General features: G+C 42.0%; 1 protein-coding gene across 1 annotated transcript in view; it reads left to right on the forward strand.

Annotated features, from left to right (window-relative positions):
* The window catches only part of LOC139536867 (malignant fibrous histiocytoma-amplified sequence 1 homolog), a 38,761-nt gene that overhangs the window by 3,630 nt on the left and 21,081 nt on the right, over positions 1–14,050 (forward strand). The window lies entirely within an intron of this gene.

Genomic DNA, 14,050 nt, shown 5'->3' on the forward strand with positions numbered 1-14,050 from the left:
TGCCCTTGTTCTATATTCAATAGAAATAGGGGTTTATTGCTGTGGGTGAGAAGATTACTCTTTAGGTTGAAGTTCTATCAGTCAGTGGGGATGGAGGCTAAACAAGGTGAGGTGGGTTCCAAGCCCCACCTCAGAGACACAAATTGGCCTCGTAGCTGTCTGTTCTGGGCCTCCTGCTGAGATCATGGACAAGTTCTGACATGGCTGTGTAGACCGAGAGTTGCCATGGCAATGCAACTGCCTTTATTTTCTTATAATGTGACTAGAGTACAATAGATCATACAGCATGAGCAAGCCCATAGTCAGCTCTTTGTTATGATATAAACGATGCCATCCTGACATCCGTAGGTGTGTGTACGCACATATGGCAAAATCAGTAAAGATTTCCCTATTTGTGCTTTCAGTGGGAACAAGTGTACATTGTCTCATTACTATTTAGAGAATTTTGCTGTGATATCATCGTATTACCTCCTCAGTGTGAATAGAATACCTACTCCTTTTCCTGCCCCTATGTTATGACAGAAAGTCTGCCTGACTCTGAGAATCTTTTTAAAATGTCTTTCCATTTTAAATAGTGTTTTTAAATAGGCCTTTTCATGCTGCAGATCTTGTTTGTATCTTGTGCTGAAGCAGTCTAGTGCTGGAGCTATGCGCCAACCAGGATTGTTGAGGTAGGTGTGGCCCTGAATGGAGCAGGCACAAGAATGACAGCTGGGTTTCTGCCAGCTGGATGGGTAGCTGTATCTACCCTATTCCCTGGCCTTCGTCTTATTTCTTCCTCATTTTCCCTGTGTCAGCTCCCCACATACTCTCGTTTTCACGCTCCGCTCCCCTCATCCCCCTCTCTGGTTCAGGGAGCGCTTTGGCGTTCTTTGTGGATTAGTTCACATCTGCGCTGTTGCTGGTTTGAATCATTAGACACGAGGCAGTGCTTTTTCAGAGCTCTTCCACTGGCATGCCTGGGCTTCCGGAGCAACTGTCAGTCTGACTGGTTTGGGAGCCGGGACACAGACCAGCCCCTACTATACTAATACACTGGAGCTTAGCTAGGCACATAAACTGGCTGGTAGATCAAAGTAAGGCAGTTCTCTGGCAGATACAGTATATGACATCTAGTCTAACTAGAAGAGGAGACATGGGAAAATACATACAAGCACAATGTGTTGTATGCCCTTGTAGTTTGCCACATTTCACAAGTCACAACATATACTGAGTATACAACACATTAAGAACACCTGCTCATTCCATGACAGACTGACCAGGTGAATCCAGGTGAAAGCTATGATCCCTTGATGTCACTTGTTAAATCCACTTCAATCAAATGTAGATGAAGGGGAGGAGACAAGTTAAAGAAGGATTTTTAAGACAATTGAGACAGTTTATGTATGTGTGCCATTCAGAGAGTGAAGGGGCAAGACAAAAGATTTGTGCCTTTGAACAGGGTATGGTAGGTGTTACGTTCCCCAGGAAGAAAACCAAAAATGTCACTCAAACAGAAGAGGGAATTAACTAAGAGTCACTGACCAACAACCAAAACCAAACAGGTGGGGTTTTAAAAGGGGTTCTGAAAGATACTCATGGGGGTGTCCACTGAAAGTTAACTAGCAACAACATCTGGAACCTAAAAGACACCTACCATGCACGCCCACTAAATTTGCCCAAGAAGAGCAAAACAAAAGAAAACCCCACACCAAACTTAAAGACAGGAAGAAAAACTAAATGAGATAAAGGATTGTTTGTCTAGAAATAAGAATAGGGAAAGCCAACTAAAGGTTTTAACCCTCGGCCTCTCAAGACAACTGTAGCACTGGGCCAGCCACTCTTAAATTGCACCTGGGCCAGCACAGGTGAAACACCTTCCCTCTGACGAGATGACCAACCAGCACAGGTGTACTATAGACTGACTAACGAGGTGACACAAATCAGTGCACTTCCAACCTGCAAGTATAAAATGGAAAAACCAAGGACTGTAACATAGGTGCTGGTTTGTGTCAAGAACTGCAACACTTTTGGGGGTTTTCACACTCAACAGTGTCCCGTGTGTATCAAGAATGGTCCACCACCCAAAGGACATCCAGCCAACTTGACACAACTGTGGGAAGCATTGGAGTCAACATGGACCAGCATCCCTGTGGAACATTTTCGGCACCTTGTAGAGTCAAAAGGTGGGGACAATTCAATATTAGGAAGGTGTTCCAAATATTTGATATACTCAGTGTAGACATTAAGTTTAGCAAGATGATTGTCAACTGTTTTGGTGTACTAAACAGTTTATTTAAAAAAAAAAATTAACTGCGTAGTAAGTAGATGGTGATGGCTTTGTGTTCATGTAAATGTACCACATTTCATGGCATGCTTCGTTGTAATTTCTGCTAGATAGGAGTTAGTTACTTCACCACAATCTAGGCTTTCTGCTTGGCTAATGAAGTAAGTTTGGATCTGCTATCATACGCTGATGGTTTGGCTTGAGTTGAAAAGAACTGTTTCTTTAGTGTCTGGACCAGAGAAAAACAACCCTGACATTATTTGGAAGGGTCAAAGCATTTCCTCTACTTTGTCGGCAACACATTTTTGTGAGGCAGCAATGTTATGGCATCTGATCTCTCATAAAGTTGAATGTTTATTCTTCTACAGTACAACTGCAACTTCCTCTACATTCTCTCTGTGTCCACTTCCATCCACACCAAGGCCTTCTCAGTTTATCATCACAATTTACTTAGGAACTCCTTCAACTGTCAATCTGGATACTTGGGAGACTTTGACCCAGTGAATGGGGTGGGAGAAGGAATGAAGGGAGGTGACTGTTTTGTTGATGGAGTGGGGGGTGTAATGTGTTACAGGTTAGTGATTGGAATTCAAGGAATGGAACTTTAGCCCTGTAGCCTACTCCTGACCCTCACCAACTGTACGCTTCATAATCTAGACTGGCCAATATCTGAACTGGAACAACTGGAAGGGTGGACAGAGCTTCAAATATATGACATGAATTGATTGGAAAAAGGATATAGATTGTTTTCAATCCTTACAATGTTGCCATTCATTTAGACTGTTGGCATATGATTCATCAATGTATCCTAAATGAAGTTCCCTCACTGATTCTCCCTTGGTTTTATGAGGGAGTTTGTTTTCATTGAGGTCCTAAGCCCTGGTAAAGGTGGTAACCATAGAGATGTCCATTGTAGTATTCTAATTCCTAATTCTATGGTGGTAACATCCTCCCTTGAGTGTTATCCTAGAGAGTTTAATGAGGGATTTATCCTAGATTTGCGTTGCGACAGGATGTGCTCGTCTGTTTGGCAGCTCCCTGAAGCACTTGGAATGCCCCACCCCCACCACTGTTCCCATGGTGTGTGTGTCAAGACCAGGTTAAGCAGAAGCATACAGTGACTCAAGTACTTACTTTTGCAGGTGACTGGCTCTCAGCTGCACCTGTCTATCGCCATGGACTGTGCCCTGTTAATTGGAGCAACTCAATGGTAGCTGTTATAGATTTCTCTCATGTATGCATGCTGTCTGATTATTTCAGTTCCTTTAGAATGTGATGTTTGCCCCTGCTTTGTCCCCGTAAAGAAATACAAATTGACTACTTTTTCCACAACCTATTTGTCCTCCGTTTAACTGCACAGCTTTTTATCTGTTATATAGACATATTTTTGGCTGCTACTGCTTGTTGATTCACTTTTGGGGCTCTCTCCGTTTGACTGAACATGGCGGGCTCTTGAATACACTCATTCTTCTGTGAAATCTATAGGGAAGACCTCTATTGCAATAACCTTTAATTGCATCTGTTTCCTGCTAAATCTCTGAATCAAACAAAGGCATACATTCCTGTTTCTATTCATGACCTGATCTGCCTCTGTATGGCTGGAAAAAGTTTCAGCTATGCAGATGCCTACACGATGTAACCTCTCCAACCTTATGGTGTGTGTGTGTGTGTGTGTTAACATATGTTTGTTGTGTAAGCGAGAGAGAGTCTGTGCTTGTGACTGTGACTGCATTTGTTAAATGACAGAATGAGGGTTGTGAGTGAGTAGTGGTCCCGTGTAGCTCCGTTGGTAGATCATGGCTCTTGCAATGCTAGGGTTATGGGTTTGATTCCCACAGGGGACCAGTATGAAAATATATGGACTCACTACTTTAAGTCACTCTGCTAAATGACTTAATTAAATGTAATTAGTAGTGTGCTGTTAATTATTTCCACACACCCAGATTGGTTCATTGCTCATCTGACAGTTAATAACACTTATCGTGAACTGAAAGGATGTGATAGACTGTTCAAATATTCCTAGTTTTGGTGGAATTGTCATTGACCTCCTCCTAGGGGATTTCATGGGAAAAACAGTCCTACTTGTATTTGAATGTCATTTGGCGAGTTCTTTCTGGTGAGCAACTCCTGTGTCAGACCAGATGTAGATTTGGTCACTGGTGCTATTTATGTTTGTAGGTTATTGGAACAGTGGATATTTTGGTCCCATTGCATACCTTGAGCTTAACAATGTTGCTGTGTTTTGAACTGGGTGTTGTAGACCTACAGACAGACTGATATGAAAAGGTTCAGCTTCAGACCTGACATTGGGCTAGTTTGTATATAGGGTCCCCTAGACCTGTTTTGTTAAGTCATCACCCTGTTGCATCATTCAGGGTCATTTGTGTGATGCTGGTGTTGAGTACAGCATCCACATGGGGTTAACCTGAGGACAAGGGTGTCCATTATGAAATCGTGGCACCCGGACATTCGACCAGCAGCATTTTAATTGACCAGACATTTGAGAAATTTACCAGACCCATATGCATTGGGTGCATAAATGATTAGGGCATCCACCCATGGTGCTCAGAATAACAAAAATCACATTTTAGATTATGGGAATTCATTTTAACAGAACATGCAAGCCGAGGATGTGCGCCCGTTTTACCGAATTCCGATGCGGACTTCGAAGATCTTAGCGTAACTGTCCACATTTACTTTTCCTCAGTCAACAACATGAGTAATGAGCAACAATCACTAGCCTACATCAATATACTATTCTCCCACAGTAGAAAAGTTGACCTATTCTATTGGTCAGCTTGTCGAGAAAGAAATAGCCTATTCCAGGCAGACTCTGGGACAGTTGTGGGACGATAGAACCTAAATTCATACAACCATTAGGCATAGGCTACATAAAAAATAAAAAAAAGTTTAAAAGCAATGAGTCTGATGCAACCGATCAGAACATTTAGCTTAAAATGTTGATAAACTATTAGATCTTCACATTATAAGTGCCGTAATGCTCACAAGGCCATAGTCTACGTGCAAACGTTAGTTTAATAATACAATTAGCAGGAAAACACTGATGTCAAAGTACATGAGAGATATAGGTTACTGATGAAGCCTGCCTTTGCATTTGAATGGTGAATTGGAAGTGTGCTTTAGTTATTCTACCGGTTGAGAAATAGGCCTAAAAGTAGTATCTCTTTTTAATCGTGGCCATCAAAACTATTTTTAACACACGATTGCAGTTTTAGAATTGTTGTGCAATGGTTGGGTTCATAAAAACGCTGTCTCTCAGATTTTCCGCTCAAAGGCGCTGTATCTTTATGCTGTGTATGTGTGATAAATAAGATGCATAATGAATATATACACACACAGCAATTTAATTCCACTAAATTATACAAATTAACCCATAGACCGATAAGTATGACTGGTTTAAATGTACGTATTTCCATCAATGAATAGGCAAAAAAAACATTTTCGCAATGGGACAATTGGTCGGTGGAAGTTTTTATTTATCGGCTTTACAAAAAATAAAATAACGGAAACCCTGCTGAGGACATGCCCTGGGGCTTTGCTGGAGGTATGGTATATGTTTCTGAAACTGAGCAGATCAAAGTGTGTGTGCAGATATCCGAGCTGCCGTCAGTCGACCCTGAGTGGGAGACGTGTGAGAAACCAGAGCCTGATCTCTGGCTGGACACCCACGGTCTGCCCTTTTCCAGTACAGTACCACAACCTGCTCACTGCCTGGCCAACTGCTTACTACTCTGAGAATAGCTGTACAGTAACATTACAACAAATATATTTGGCCCGCTGGCCTATCAGCTTGACAACCTGTGAACTACTTAGCATACATGGTGCAATTACATCCCAAGATGATAACCAACATAGATGCATTTCATTGGCATACCATGGTGTATTTTCTTACATATCACTGTTGCTTTTCAATAAAAGGTGTGACTTCAAAGTAGGATATGTAAAAGGTTGGTCTTTTGGGTCATCAAACTCTTTTGAAATCATATTTATGTCCTTTTGACTTTGTGGTTACCAGGTTGAAGTATAGCCTACAGTTGAGGGGTAGGGATCCAGGTGAATCCTTGAGCACTTTCCCCTCTGACTCACTACTGCTGAGGAAGCCCCTCTAATCCAGTTAGGAGATATGATAGGATTAGGCCGCTAGTGAGAAGTGTCCTGCAGGTGACTGGCCAAGAAGGCAAAGGTGAGATGGTTAGATAATCACAGAAAACACACTCATAGTCACATAGATACAATCACACAAACACCAAAAGCCATTTACCCTCAAGCTGTTTACATAGTGTAGCCTCACAGCCTCCTCCACCCACACCTTTAGTGGTATAATAGTTAGACAGTTTTTCCTGTTTAATTGCTGCACTCTTTTGTATTATGAAAGATGCGATTGGCTGAAAGACTTGCGGCTGCCTGCCCAGTAACGATGGTATGAAGACAACTCCGTTCACTGGAACATTTGTTTGGACACTATTTCAGTTTAATTCTGACCTGATACCTTTTTTTGTTGAAGTGAATATGAAAACTGGAGTCTTTTCACTGTGGAAGAGCTAGCTGTTTTCTGAGTATGAATAGTGTGGAGTCATACATGCCCCTAGGGCTCCCTGCTTGCCAGTTATTACAGTCTTAGTCTATCCTCTTCCTTCCATCTAGGAGCATAGATCAGTCATACAGTCATCATGTATTGTTTTCTCACCACATGGCAGACATTTTAATTGGGCTTCTTACAGGTTCTGTACATCCCCTGGGGAATATCCTGAAAAAGCTTAGGCCAACTTAAGATAACTTGGTGTGCTTTACCCCAGGAGCCAGAGAAGACTGTCTCATTTTATGGGTGTGTGTGTTGCCAATGTAACCAAAGGCCTCCAAGAGAAAGTAAGAGAAGTCACAACATTTATACCTGTCACAGGAATCACAGAGAAGATGTCAGGATCGGCTAAGTTTTATTGTTTGTAAATTGAGCAAACCAGCTTTAGAAATCTTGAGGAATATGTAGCTGTCAGTACCAGTAGCTTTATTGATTACATGGATTGGCAATACAGAGTATTAATGAGGCAAAAGTTGAAATCCTGTCTGTCAGTCTCTTGCAAGCTCTTGAGCTGGGACTTCCCGGCCGGTTATGACAGTGTTTTACCAATAAAAACATTCTGCTCGTGGAAGTGCTGGGAAATGACACAGCTCAGACACTCTGGCCAAGGACTGATTGCAGGGTCAGGAGGAGACACTCAAGGCTGGGGATGATTGTTGCCACACAGTAACTGCCAAGCACAAGGAACTCTGGCAGAATGAGCCAGAATCTCACAACCAAAGTAAAGCTGTTTTTGGGAAAGTTCCATGGACTGGAGATCTGAGAGTTCACAGACTAGACTACAAATACACATGAAGTGAAGAGTATTGATTAATACTAACTTTGTATGCTGCTGAAGGGCCTACATTTAATGTTTAGTTGTTATATCTAGTGAATGTGGGTCAATCACAACTGTTGAGGCAGAGACATAAAGGTTGCCAAAATAAAGGAAAGGGAAAAGTATACCTAGTCAGTTGTACAACCGAATGCATTCAACCGAAATGTGTCTTCCGCATTTAACCAACCCCTCTGAATCACCAAAATAGTGTCTTAATAGGGCGTTGGGCCACCACGAGCCAGAACAGCTTCAATGCACCTTGGTATAGATTCTACAAGTGTCTGGAAGTCTATTGGAGGGATTCGACACCATTCTTCCACAAGAAATTCGTTTTTTGTTGTTGATGATGGTGGAAAACGCTGTCTCAGGCACCGCTCCAGAATCTCCCATGCATTCAAGTGGGTTGGGATCTGGTCACCGAGACAGCCATGGCATATGGTTGACATTGTTTTCATGCTCATCAAATCATTCAGTGACCACTATTGCCCTGTGGATGGGGGCATTGTCATCCTATGGGGGCATAGCCATTGTAGCCAAAATGATGGCCTGCCCTGCATTTTTATACATGACCCTAAGCATGATGGGATGTTAATTGCTTACTTACCTCAGGAACCATACCGGTGTGGAAGCACCTGCTTTCAATATACTTTGTATCCCTCATTTACTTGTGTTTCCATTATTTTTGCAGTTACCTGTAGCCATCGTATTAGTGGCAGAACCTGGGGGAGGTTCTGCATTGATGGAGAGGTTCAGATGTTTTGAGTTTCCTGGCTCGGGGACAAGCCTGGAAGTGAAAAGGATAGAGCTCATATTGCCCCTCGTGCTGCTGTGACCTTCTGAGTTGTCTTTCTCTGTGTGTGTATGTCTGTGTGGTGAATGAGCTGTTGACATGAAAGAAGATTAGGCCGTTTTGTTTTTAACACTGTAGCCATCATATGGGTAATGGTCTTATGGACATCTCTCAGTAAATATGGACCTTACATAGAGTTAAATAGGGCAACATAGGTCTACCTACTAAGATACAGGTAGAAAATAAGAACATCTCATTCATGCTATAGCTAGGAGCTAAATATCTGGCTGAGAGCCTGAGGAATTACTCCTGTCCTCTCAACCACACATGAACACTGAATGACACGGCTTAGGTAGATGAGACACCAGTGAGCTAAATCAGTTCTGGGAGTTGCTGTAGGTTGCTGCAGGTTTTGGATTGTTTAGTCTGCTCTAAATGTTTTTCATATTTTCTACTTTTTATTTTATTTTGCTGTATGAAATCTGCCTGGAGTTGAAAGCAGTAAGCCTGTCTGCTGCATTATCTCTCAGACGTGGCGGAGACGGTGGTAGTGGGGGTGGAATTGGTTCACAGCTTCTATTCTGTAGGACCACAGAGGCAATGATGTCAATGGTCACCTGGGAGCCTGACCTCATCACATAGGCGGTACACCAATGGGGTGGGTGGAGACATAATGTCTGAGGTTAAAGAGGTGAATAAAGGATTCTTCTAAACAAGATTGGCTTACATACAACTCCCAGACGGACAAAAAAGGCAATTTTCTATCTACTATATCAAATACTGTTGTTTTTCTATGGCTGAGTCATGAGCATTACACAGTATATTGTAATAAAATCTTTGCATAGACTCTTGAAATGTTTGGCCATAAAAGTCTAGATTTGTTTTTCTTGACTTAGTCTGTCAAGATTAATTTTCTTAAAAAATAAGAATACAAAATAATGACTTGACTTAACTTACTTGCTATGTTGCTGTGATTACTGTGTATTCCTCCCAGAACACATCTACAGTACTCAAATCAAATTTTATTGGTCACATACACATGGTTAGCAGATGTTAATGCGAGTGTAGCGAAATGCTGTTGGGCTGAAAATTGTCTGGAGTGGACTGTTATAGTGTACAGCCAAGAGGCTGGCTAGAGTTTGAAACCATGTGTGTACTAAACACTGGCCTTGCAACCACAGCGACACTGCTGCTAAATGCTCGTCCCGCCACTGTTTCTAGTCAATATATTTTCTAGTGAATCCAGCATTCCTTGCAGATTTATTTTCGTCCACAATCCTGTGCGAAGATAGTGGTGTTGCTGTATTCATCATCTATGGTTTCTAGAAGCCTGGTGCCAGCCTTCGTTTTGTGTTATGAATTATATCAAATCCCTTTCAACATAGGTTGCCCACTAGCATCAGTCAAAATCCTGGATGTGTTGAATGAATATGACATGAACAAAGCCATCAAGACTAAAACGTAGAGTTTTCCTAGAAGGGAGCAGTTCTTATTTGAATTTGTCAGGCCATTGTCTACCGTGAAAGAGAGCTGGTGTCTGGAAATTAAATTAGGGCACTCCTGTTTATAGCCCTGCACCTTCAGGCTTTCCTTCCGGTCAGACGTGGTCAGAGATCTGGAACTGATAGTAATAGTGGAAATGGGCCATTGGTCAGACAGTCTTGGATGGAGCATGAGCACTTGACCTGAATTGCTGCTTTTGAATATTTCAGCTGTATAACTTGTGTTGTTCCTGGTCTGCCAGGCCAGTAAGTCAAGTAAAGCAGTGTCACGGTGAAGAATAAAGAGTTCAAGATCAGATTGTGTTTTCCTCCATCTTGGCTTGGGCAGGCAGCCGCTGAGATAGATCCTTGAATTTGAGGATGTGGTGTCAAGGGAAAGGTTGAGGATGTAGAGCTGTGGGGAGGAAGAAGGAAAAGGAAGCAGTACTCAGATCAGTTTCCTCAAAACCTTCAACATTCTTGAACAGACTTTGAGGTACATTTGCGTGTGGCGGGGTGTGGCTTGAAGCAATGAGCAACGATGAATTTAAAGGGCAGCGGCCATGCTGACTGTACCCTAACCCACAATAGGATTGGGCGGTATACCGTATTTTATGATATACCGGTATTAATGCAGGGACCGGTTTGGGTTTTTTACCTAATATACCGGTATTCGAATGTTTGGTTTGTTAAATGTGATACGCCATGTGTAATGTCAATTTTTATAGTTTACCTCGCTACTTGAGTCATCTCTCTCCGCTCTTTCTCTCCGTGCCGCTTTCCACACAGACCTAGCCATGCCCCCTGTCACTCAAGGAGAGCATTTGATGTTCCTCAACCACGAGACACTTGCGTTCAGTCTGCATGGTCAATGCAGCAAATGCAACATTGTTGACAATTCTGTTTTCACTTTCCTTAATATAAATCCACTAGCATTCTGTAATGACACTATTAGTTTGTTTCTTACATCAGCTAGTTTGTCTTTTCTTAGCAAGTTGCCCTAAATCTTGTGAGACGCTAATTGTTAGCTGCTAATAGCTAGCTAATAAATGTACTGAGTAAGAGCAAACGTAGCTAGCTAATGCAGCCTGATTATACCAGTGATGGTGTAGACCTAAATCAGCATGTTTGTGCAACAGTATCTTCTAAATCAGAGGAATATGTTAGCTACATGAAGTAGCTAAGAGAAAACATGCAATGTAGCCAAAGCTTATAGTGTACCCTAGGAAACACTTATCAACACTTTAGTTCCTACCCTGTCACTGTCACGAACGTTGTAAGAATCTGACCAAAATGCAGCGTGGTTTGGGTTCATCTTTCATTGTGAGAACCGTCACAAAAACAATAAAGAGCAAAGAAACGAACGTGCGGGTTTGTCGTGCTCTAAGGCAACAATACAAAAACAAGATCCCACAACAAACAGGTGGGAAAAGGCTGCCTAAATATGATTCCCAATCAGAGACAACGATAGACAGCTGCCTCTGATTGGGAACCATACGAAGCCAACCTAGAAATAAAGAAACTAGAATGCCCACCCTAGTCACACCCCGACCTAACCAAAATAGAGAATAAAGGATCTCTAAGGTCAGGGCGTGACAGTCACAATAACTCCTCCCTGGTATTTTAATTCATTGTCATCTCAAACAACACTGTATTCAAAGTGCCCACTCTTATATTCTAACTATAGAATTAGAATAGTCATTCTGTTTCCATGATTCCAACAGTTTTTCTCTAATTCGCAGGTAAAATTGCAATTGCAACATTTGGTTAAAAATAAGTCCTAGATTATTTGCCCATATTGTTCAGCCCTACGTGGCAGTGTGGAAATTCTCAATTGAGCAGTACTTAAGTAAAAATACTTTCAAGTACTACTTAAGTTTCTATTTTTGTATTTACTTTTGACTTTTACTTCACTACATACCTAAAGAAAATACTGTACTTTTTACTCCATACATTTTCCCTGACACCTAAAAGTACTCGTTACATTTTGAATGCTTATTAGCAGGACAGGAAAATGGTCCAATTCACGCACTTGTCAAGAGAACATCCCTGGTTGTCTACTGCCTCTGATCTGGAGGACTCACTAAACACAAATGCTTTGTTTGTAAATTAGGTCTGAGTGTTGGCGTGTGCCCCTGGCTATCTGTAAATTAAGAAATATATAAAAAATTGTGCCATCTGGTTTGCTTAATATAAGGAATTTGAAATTATTTATACTTTTACTTTTGATACTTAATAAGTACATTTTATTAATTACATTTACTTTTGATACTTAAGTATATTTAAAACCAAATACTTTTTGACTTTTACTCGAGTAGTATTTTACAGGAAATGCAGAAATGATAAAAGTGCTGAAATTTGTATAAAACAATCAGAATGGAGAAAGACTCATTGAAATCACTTAGAATGTATGTGTTGCCACCCTAGGATCACTCACTACTCATAAAGCAAATGTACAACTTTTATTATTCAAAAACAAAAACTACCGTCCAATTTTTTTTTTAAATACCGTGATATAATATGTTGGCCATATCGCCCAGCCCTAACCCACAACCTAAACCCTCCCCGTTTTTTAACTGGTCGTTCAGAACAGCACCGTTTCGGTTTAATTGAACCCTCCACTAGGTTTTTTGTACTGAGCGCAGCCCTCCTGTCTATTACTCAGCTCTGCACAAGGAACGATAAATGAATCCGCTTTAAACCCAACCAGTCAGTGTATATATTTATAGTATGTGGGTTGTTTATGTGGTGGGGGATGGGAAGCATTGCAGAGATGAGCGAGCTGTCTGTTTTAATGACCATAATAACCTAGTTACTACTGTTAGCTCCTAATTAATACACAGGGCTGTTCAGCAGCATTCCATCCACAGCCTGTTCAAGCCCCCTTCGGACAATGATCCCCTGGAGTGGTAACCCCCCAACCCCCCCCCAGGCATGGACAGCTATTTTAGGAGCCCTTCTGTTTTATGAACTCCTCTGTTGTTGGTTGTACTTTAATTAATAATCCAAGGTGGCTTAGCAGTTCAGACGTCTTTTTCTGTTCCGTATTGTTCGTGTCCTGTATATATATATATTTACACCTTTCTTCGCATATCTTTTATCTATTTTATTATCCAAGAACTCAACTACAAAAGCTTTCCTGCAAAAGCTTTCCTGCAACCCGCTTCACCAATTACAAAAAGTATTACTTACCTCAATCTGAAAATCCATCGTGGAAGCTAGCCAGGGGCTAATTCAGAAGCTAGCCTGAAAGCTTAACCAGAAGCTACTCCGATAGCTAGCCAGAAGCTAATCTGTAGCTGCCCCGAAATTAGCCGGTTTGCTGGCTAGCGTTGGTGTTTCAGCTGCCCACGTTTAGTGGTCATCAGCTATTCCTTTAGCTCGATAATCTACCGGCACTTTTGTGCAACGCGACTCGGACCGGAGCATTCCGGGACTCTTTTTTTCTCTCAGTTTCCCCGGATTCCAGCCGCAGGCTCTGGACACTTGTACCTTGATTTCGCAGCTAGCTAGCTGCAAACCGTGTGACTATTGGCTTACGTCGACCCCGGAGCAAACTCTAATCATTCTGGAGCTAGCCAGCTGAGGAGTTCCATCACCATCCGGACCCGTTTCTTTTGTTGCTGCTGCAGATACGGAACCCCACCGGGCCTTCACGACTGACTGCCGCGACTGACTGCCGACGTTATCTGCCCGAGGGATTTATCCAACTGGCACCTCCGTCCCGACGTTACCTGAACGCTCATCTGAGGCCCGCTAATCGTTAGCTGTCTTATCGGCTGCTATTTGAACAAGTATATTGGACAACTATTATTATTATTATTATTATTTATTTATTTTTTCCTTGGGTCACTATATCTATTTTGCCAATTTGGATTGATCCCCTCTACCACACGGAACCCCACTACACGGAACCCCACTAACCTACCGACGGAAACGCACGAGGTATCTACAAACAGACCTCCATCCTATGCTGCTACCGATAGCCATATACCCGGCCAGCTGTCTGGATCGCCACGACCCCAACCAACCTCTACTCACTGGACCCTTATTGATCACTCGATTAGCATGCCTCTCCTTAATGTAAATATGCCTT

Source organism: Salvelinus alpinus, chromosome 1, assembly GCF_045679555.1.
Source record: "Salvelinus alpinus chromosome 1, SLU_Salpinus.1, whole genome shotgun sequence".
NCBI classification, from domain to species: domain Eukaryota; kingdom Metazoa; phylum Chordata; class Actinopteri; order Salmoniformes; family Salmonidae; genus Salvelinus; species Salvelinus alpinus.